The 9,307-nt window shown below is 40.2% G+C and overlaps 1 non-coding gene across 1 annotated transcript; it reads right to left on the reverse strand.

The window, feature by feature from the left end:
• Positions 1-804: 804 nt before the first annotated feature.
• LOC122484522 lies at positions 805-911 on the reverse strand. Its single transcript, XR_006297593.1, has one exon. It is a non-coding gene; the product is annotated as a U6 spliceosomal RNA (small nuclear RNA).
• Positions 912-9,307: the final 8,396 nt, after the last annotated feature.

Genomic DNA, 9,307 nt, shown 5'->3' on the forward strand with positions numbered 1-9,307 from the left:
GGGGGAGAGAGAGAGGGAGACATAAGCAGGCGCCATCAGCACAGAGCCCAATGTGGGGTGCGAACTCACGAACCATGAGATCACGACCTGAGCCGAAACCAAGAATCAGATGCTTAACCGACTGAGCCCCTAAAAATTCATTTTTACATAGCATTACTTACACTCATCCATTCTTTCCTTTCTGCTTTACAGCTCTATTGGCAACTTTCCTTTTCAATCAGTTTCTATTAATGAATGTTAACATATCACGTTTTAGGCTATGCTAAGATGAAATAGGGTCAAAAGAAATAAACCTTTCAACAGCCATCTTCGTTTCCTCTTTTCCTGATTTTCCTACTGCAGTAGAAGTTTTCTTCCTTTTCTTAAATGTCCTTTATCTTGACACCTTTTTCTTTTAGCTACTATACTCCTAATATATCATATTTACCAACGTAACTGTTCTAGAATACATCTAATTCTTAATTCTTAAAATCTTATATATCTAGTCTCACTTTTCATCTTTTCTGATCAACTAAAGTGAAAGCCACAGCAACCTCCCCCACCTCCACCCCCCACTTAACCTTTCTTATCATCTGCAGGACCAGAACTGTTGCAAGAGTTATTTCTGCTGCTAGAAAGATTATAACAATCAAGTTGCCACAGCCCTACATTTCATTTGTATCCCTCCCCACCCTATATCTAGAAATCAGACATCTAGCATTTCTTCCTTGAATATGGAAGGCTATTGTGGCTATTGTGTCATCAACAACACTCATTTTTTTTAACACCCAAGTGCCCTCCTTATTCCCCATCACCTATTCAAAAAAAAAATATGGCACCTTCACGAATTTTCGTGTCATCCTTGTTCAGAAGCCATGCTCTTCTTCTCTGTATCATTCCAATTTTAGTATATGTGCCGTTGAAACAATCACATTCATACATTGTTGTATTCAAAAAGACTTTTCAGAACTCTCTCAGAAGCACAATATCACATACATTAGGGCCACAATTGTAAAACTTCTTTATATTAATTTTCTGGACATTTAGAAACATAAGCAGAGTACTTATTCTTGGCATATCTTTTTTACACTTATTTATTTTGAGAGAGAGAGAAAGAGTGTGTGTGTACAAGTGGGGGAGGGGCAGAGAGAGAGGGAGAGAGAGAGCGAGGGAGAAGCCCATGCAGGCTCCGTGCTGTCAGTGAAGAAGACACAGGGCTTGATCCCATGACTGTGAGATCACAATCTGAGCCAAAATCAAGAGTCGAACACTCAACTGACTGAGCCACCCAGGCACTGCCTTGGAATATCCTTATAGACTTTAATCAGTTTCTTAGCTATAGCAACCTCTGAAAGTGTCACAAATATTTTTTTGAAGACTTTATTTTTATTAAGACAGTCCTATTATTTTAAATTTTGTCCTGAACTTTCTTACTTTCTTGCAATCAATTTTCTTTTTTCTTTTTCTTCTTCTTCTTTCTTTTTGTTTTGTTTTGTTTTGTTTTTGAGAGAGAGAGAGAGTGCGAGTGGTAGAGGGAAAGAGCAGATCTTAAGCAGGCTCCACGGCCAGTGTGGAGCCCAACAAGGGGCTTGATCTCACAACCGTGAGATCATGACCTGAGCCGACATCAAGAGCCGGACACTTAATCGACTGAGCCACCCAGGCGACCCCTCTTGCAATCTTTTTAAAAGTCGAATTTTTGTTTAATAAATTTGAAATTACTGGCATTGCCAGTTGACTTGTCTTTTAGACTCTGTTATGTTTTAGTAAGAAAAATCTCCAGGTGGTCAGGTGAGGCCAGACAAATACTGCTAAATAGGGAATACTCTCAATTCTAATTCTTTGTAAGGAAGTGTACAACTATTTCAGCTCAAATGTCTTCGAAGTTTCTATTTGTGGGTTTCCATCTAAATTACTTTCACTTTGTATAGGATCAAACTCTTCAAACAATATGTCTCTATTTGCCACATTAAAAATGGTGGCCAGACAACAGGCACATGAAAAGATGCTCAACGTCGCTCCTCATCAGGGAACTACAAATCAAAACCAAACTCAGATATCACCTCATGCCAGTCAGAGTGGCCAAATGAACAAATCAGGAGACTATAGATGCTGGAGAGGATGTGGAGAAATGGGAACCCTCTTGCACTGTTGGTGGGAATGCAAATTGGTGCAGCCACTCTGGAAAGCAGTGTGGAGGTTCCTCAGAAAATTAAAAATAGACCTACCCTATGACCCAGAAATATCACTGCTAGGAATTTACCCAAGGGATACAGGAGTACTGATGCATAGGGGCACTTGTACCCCAATCTTTATAGCAGCACTCTCAACAATAGCCAAATTATGGAAAGAGCCTAAATGTCCATCAACTGATGAATGGATAAAGAAATTGTGGTTTATATACACAATGGAGTACTACGTGGCAATGAGAAAGAATGAAATATGGCTCTTTGTAGCAACGTGGATGGAACTGGAGAGTGTGGTGCTAAGTGAAATAAGCCATACAGAGAAAGACAGATACCGTATGTTTTCACTCTTATGTGGATCCTGAGAAACTTAACAGAAACCCATGGAGGAGGGGAAGGAAAAAAAAAAGAGGTTAGAGTGGAAGAGAGCCAAAGCATAAGAGACTCTTAAAAACTGAGAACAAACTGAGGGTTGATGGGGGGTGGGAGGGAGGGGAGGGTGGGTGATGGGTATTGAGGAGGGCACCTTTTGGGATGAGCACTGGGGGTTGTATGGAAACCAATTTGACAGTAAATTTCATATATTGAAAAAAAATAAAGTTTTATATAAATGGAAAAAAAAAAGTGGTGGCCAGAGGAGAGGGGGCTGGGGGCTGGGCAAAATGGGTGAAGGGTTGCTAGAGGTACTGGAACTCCAGGCATGGAAGGAATAAGTCATGGGAATGAAAGGCATTCATAGGGAATATATTAAATGATACTGTAATATCGTTGTATGGTGACAGATGGTAGCTACACGTTTGACGAACGTAGCATAACGCATAGAGAAGTCGAATCACCATGTGGTACACGTGAAACTAAAGTCACATTGTGTATCAACTATACTCAGATTTAAAAAAAACTTAATAAGTAAAATAAATGTCTCATAAAATGCAAACGCTGCAAAATCATAAGTCTTCTCAACTTTATTTCCATTCTGGAAGAAAATATAAATGCATCAAATTAAAAATAAAGTTTCCATGAAAAGACTATTCCCCAAAGCCGAAATATTTCAAGGTCTTATTGAATTCAGAATGAAGGCTTACATATGTTGAATCCTCACAGCCTCATCAGACAAGATATACCCCACGCTGGTATTCAAGATCAATTCTTCTCCTGCATTTGTATTCGTTTTCAGGATTGTCTTGCGTGAAAATTTTGTTTGTAGCGATTCCAATTTTCTAAAACCTTCAAAAACTGAAGTTGTATAGTGTGCCAATTATTGAATTTTTTTTTTTTTTGACTGTAGCTGACCTGCTGGACCTCTGCCTCCCACCTGTCCTACAAAGGAAGTTGGTTCCCAGGTCCTTGGCCCTGGCTGTGGCTATGCTGGCCCGGGGAATTTCTGGGCCCCAGCTACCATGAACAGCAGCAGCTATAGGCCAGTTGACAAACAGAACATCCCGAAAATTTTCAAAACAGATGTCCAAGTGATTTGGAACAAAATGCAATTAAAATCAGGTAACTCATTCACACACACACAAAAAAAAAAAAAAGAAAAAGAAAAAGAAAGAAAGAAAGAAAGAAAGAAAGAAAGAAAACAAAAGAAAAAAAAAACAAGCTTATAGGACATGTAAGCTGATTTACATAAAGTTTTAACATTTGTAAAATATGCTCATTGACAGCAAAACATTTACCCCCTTTTTAATTTTTTTTTTTTTGTATTCAACATCAGCTTCATAACAAAACATTAAGTTTAATTGTTTTAGATGTATCTATAAGAATAGTTGTAAATGTTATCAGCAATAGCTTCTATTTTTGACTATGGAATACTGTGGCTTGTTTGGATGGATGCAATCTGAATAATATGTTCGTCACTAATTCCATGCACATTTCTATTTCACAGGTCTCTCCATTTAGTAACAAACACTGATCATCCGGAGGGGGTGAGCCACCAAACTTTGTGCTTATATTGTCATCACAGAGTATTTCATTTTGTTTCAGTATTGAACATTTTCCCGAAATGACAGTAGCATTCAAAATAATGTCAGAAATTTCACCTCTGGAAGAATGAACTTCCAGAAGATTTACTTGATTCCATGACTGGGTGGGTGAAAAACTATTTTTGGAACCATCTTTAGGGACTTGCGATTTGAAACATATGACTCAGCCTGTTTCAGCCAGGAATCTTTCAGAGAATTAAACTCTGATGCTCCAAGGCATCCATTGTGTGCAATGGCGTGCACATCTGCAATGGTATAGTCATGTACCATCTTTGGGAAAATTGAGAAAACAGTCTCTTAAGTCACTTTTCTGCGTTCTGTGGCTCAGCTGAGAAACTCAGTTGATCGCACTAATGTAAAACTGTCATCATTTAACTGCTACTGAATATGCTCTTCTGTAAAAGGAGCCAACACAGTAACAGTTACTACTTCAGTTCTTGTATTGTATACACAAGAAAACTCGGCATAAAAAAAGGCAGAGAAAATAATTGAGAAGAATGTTCCTTTTTTAAGTGTGCATAAAAAAGTCAAGCTTCACATTATTGTCTGTAAACACACCCTCTAGAACGGCAGAGACTAAACCGTTGCCTTCAAGCGTGATCTTCTTAAGCTACGAACTCTCCGGATGCTGGGGCTTCTTCAGCAGTTTTGTGTTGTCATGTTGCCATGTGGTCAGTGACCGCGCCACAGCCTCTGGGGTGGACGGTGAATGTGGACAAACATTGTGTGCCAGGGACGCACTCGTCATCAACTTCCATGAGAATGAAAACTTGGTCCTTGAATTTTCATTGGTGCACTTTTCTTCCTCTTGGACTTATTTCTGTCAAAAAGGTTTACTGCCAAAGAAAAAAATGTATCACCAAACATTACAATATTGGCCATAGATTATACCCTATCCGTGGTGACATCACCTTAGTGAAAGCATTCACGCTAGTCAGTACCTGATCTACACTGGACTGCCCAGTTTTCAGTTCAGGCACACATTTCATTTATACCTCACAAAAGTTCCCATGTTTGTCATTGATCCTGCCAACCGGTGGCCTGGGGGCTTTGTGCCTCCTTCAGGTTAGAGCAGGAGTCAGGGCAAGGCCATGTCACAACTGGCTGGCAAATCAAGACGCCACCAGGGCAGCAACTACGAATGCCTCTACCAGTACCTCTCAAGACCAGAAAAAATGAACCATCCCACACCATTTGCATCTGAATGCATTTCATCACTGAGCATCTGACGTTCCTCCCTTGAAAACGAGGCATCTGCAAGTTGTGTCTTAAAGGAGTGATATAACCCCACAGTCAGTTCACACTTCCATTCAATATATATGTAGCTCACGCAATACTAGAAGAGATCAGAGCGGAGGCGTTATTAGCTACAGAGTAGAGGTTCACTAAGACCAACCTAACAAAGTGCTGTTAATGCAACAATTAATATTTCTACTTCATTAGCCAGTGAACAATGCCGAGCAAATGCTAAATTGGAGGGAATGCTGGACAGCAGGTAAAACCTGGAGACGGTTGCCAGCAAATTGAGGCGTAAGATTCCTTGAACTATAAGGAAACAAACAAAATCGTCTAAGCAGAATTTTTCCCTGAAATATTTTCATTTCCACGTTATAACATTCAATAAGGATCATGGTTTTATTACACGGTTTCTTTAAGAAAAACAATCTCTGCTAAATTCCAAAGGACAATTTATGGGGTTGAACCAAACGAAGTTGCCATTCTTTACAGTTCAAAGATAGTTGACTATCAGCAACTTTGTATTGATCATCTTAACGCCTCGAGACAGTCCACCGTTCAGATAGCACGTTGTTGAAACCAAAGAACGAGAAAGAGTTTTGGAGGAAATACATTCTAACCATGAAGAAAATGTACACATACCAGAAGACGATTAGAAAATGGAAGATCAATCAAGGGCTAGAAAAGTCACCAATGGGTCTTTGCTTTAATTACGTCCCGAAAATTTTGTGAAAATCTTGTCTCGAGCGAGATCTACCCTGAAGTATCCTCAAGAGGGTATGCATTCAGAAACCAAAAAGAAACCAGAGGCTCGCAGAGGATACCAGTAATTTGTCTGGCACTTTGCAAAGTGAGAAAGAGAATTGAAAACGGAATGGGACCGATTAGACTCGAAAAGAAAGAAAAGCAAGAACAGATTCTCAGGGAACCTCGGGCCTTGCCCTGAGGTGTACCAGTCACGCACTTAAAACCCTTTAACATCAAAACCCTGTTTAACACATGCTAACGCCCAGCTGGATGTGATTTTCAATCCTCCCCTTAATTTTTCTCAGGTGCTGAACTTGTAAGGGCCCAGCTTCATGCAGCTCACAAGGCGGGCGGCGGGGGAGTTCCTAACTCAATGCTATTCCACAGAGGTATTTACGGCAACGGGGGGGTTGCGAGGGAACCTCTACTGTTTTCATCTGGGACAGCAGGGAACAGGCGGTTTGGGGCAGAGAGGTACCGGTACTGGACCTGTGATTGGTCACCTCTCTCACATACTAGCTGTGACACCCACCAGATCACTTCATTGCTCTAGACTTCATCAGGAAAGGGGGAGCTTGGACCAGGGAAGCTCCAAGGGCATGGTTCTGTGCTATTTTCCTGAAATTGGGATAATCCAAAATTAGCAGACCACTTCTGTTCCCTTATTTGTGTTCTTAGGTAGCTCCCAAGAATGGAGAGAGACAGAGAGACAGAGAGAGATCCTAGGAATCTTTAATGTGGAAGAAGTTACAGGATCAATAAATAAGAGCAGAGGCCAAAAGTGGGGTCCAAGTTCAGGGGAGGAGGGGGTGAAGGATGAATTTGTCTGTTTTGAGGTTACTTTTTACCAAATCTTCTGAGTGCTGTGGAAAAGAAACATCATTTAAAAGGAGTTTATTTTTGCTTCTTGCTGAGATTGGTGTGACTGAAATTCAGCCTTGTTTTGTTTTTTGTTTTTTGTTTTAATTCTCCTGATGTTTTTCTGTTTGTTCAGTCCTGAGCTCTTGAGAGATATTTTAACTCTGAAAGAGAAAGAAAAAAACAAACTACAGGGTAACATTCTATGTCTGGACATTTTTCTTATAAATTCTCTCTTTTTTTGGGGGGGGAGTGCATATTTGAGGAACTTCAAAGCATGTGTTGTTAATCACTCTATTGGCATTTCATTAATGTTTGCAATTCTGACTTATTAAATCTAAATGAAGTCCTTATTGGAGACATTTAATATATGCTACAGTATGCTATGAGCAGGGTAAAATGTCCCGAAGGATGGAGGAAATGAATTTCCCTGCGTGTCTTCCAGGGTAGCATTTTTTCCTGGAAGGATATCCTCCAGAAGCAGGAGGACGCCATTGTTAGTTGTTTGAAATACAGATATTTCACCTGCAGTTAACCTATTAGTGGATAATGTTGTTTTGACTGGAGATACGAAATGGACCATAAAATAACTGCTTAGTCCTCATTGTTTAAATAGAGAAACCAAAACTATCCAGGGTATGGGCTTTGCCTAAGGTCATATAAGTAATAACGCGGTCACACCTTCTAACTTCTGGCCGTTGGTTTATCCCACGACATAAATTAAAGAATACTTACTCACTTCTGAAAGTTCCCTTATCAGGCTACCATCTTGGATTGGCTGGGTGACCTTAGGTTGCATAACCACTTGACCCTCACTGTTTTTTTGTTTTGTTTTGTTTTGTTTTTTGTTTTGTTTTCTCTCCTGATAACTTGGAGGTTTCCACCTTACCCAGTTAAAGGTGGCAGGTTTGAACAAATGAGTCCATCTGTCGAAGTCTGTATTAGAGACAGTCAAGCAGGAGAGGTCGGATAATGTAGGCTTCAGAGCAATTATCCCTGCCCCAATTCCTTAAGGATTTTCTCTATGGAAACTTCTCCACTGTTCCTCCAAAGATCAGAATATTGAGAAATACGGGAGCCTGTTGTTAGCAAAACTCGGTTAGCTAATCCCCCACCCTCATTTACACTAGCATGTCTATGATCCCTGTTCACCATTCTGAAATCCAAAAAACTCTGAAACCAGAAGTTATCCTCAGTGAGTCACTAAAACTCATTCGGCAACAAAAGCTGGTTATAAACTAGTATGTTTATTTATAGTCTTTATTTATCCTAGAGAGTATGAATATTCAGCCAGTATCATGGCATTCATTTATAGGGCAGGTATCCAGAACTTGCTGGGGGGTATAACATAATGGCATAGACATTATATTTCTAAACTTTACAAAGTCCCCGGTTGCAAGAGACATCTGGCAATTTTGGATTTTGAGTAAGAAATATATACAGGTTTACCTGAATATAAAAGTTGTGTGCTTTGAGAGCCTTGGGAAAATTCAAAGCATGATTTGTGGCACTCAAGTGAGATGATGTGTCTCATGGCGAGGCAAGAGTCTGTTTTGGGTGGCGGCATCTCTCGTGTATGCAGAGCATATGTTTCCGTACCATACCAGAAGAAATCATGTTGACTTTCTCAGAGGACAGTTCAGGGACATTCTTTTCAAGAACTGACACGCTCCATAGCTTAGATCCAGAAGTAATTCTTGCGCTTGGAGTACATATGTACAAACACTCATGAACTGGGGACTCAGCAAATGCAACAAAGTTTGCAGTTAAGCTAGTGACAACTTCCCCCAAACAAGTGTTCCACGACCAACTGCCGAGACAGAAAAGAAGGCTGTGACCAAAAATGCTAGAGGAGCCCCGAATATTCCTCCTGCTCTTGAAAACCGACAGTGCACATTAGTTGACTAAATGCTTGGAAGACTCCTGCAAAAACAATAACTGTTTAGCTCCTTTGGCAATGAAATCTTTCATTTCCAAAAATACCTCATAACATCTCAAAGTGCTTAACGTTTTCACGAAAGAAACACTGAGAACGTTCCTTGCTGCCGTTGAATGTGACTAAATTCCGGGTTCTCTGCCATTCCTAAATAGGATGACAGATAGAGAAGAGCAACAAGGAGCCAGGTCATGGAGGAAAGGTTATAGGCACGTGGGTGGGAATATGAGTCTGACAAAGAGAAGATCTGGAGTCTTCTGATCCATCGCTGATTATTATCTTTAAATGTTCCCACTACTATCATCAGAGTTTCTCCTCCTGTGGCTATAAAGCTCCTTCAGATAAAATTTTCCAGTTGGCCTCTTTTAGCTGAACACAGCTATTTT

This window comes from Prionailurus bengalensis, chromosome D1, assembly GCF_016509475.1.
Source record: "Prionailurus bengalensis isolate Pbe53 chromosome D1, Fcat_Pben_1.1_paternal_pri, whole genome shotgun sequence".
Taxonomy (NCBI): domain Eukaryota; kingdom Metazoa; phylum Chordata; class Mammalia; order Carnivora; family Felidae; genus Prionailurus; species Prionailurus bengalensis.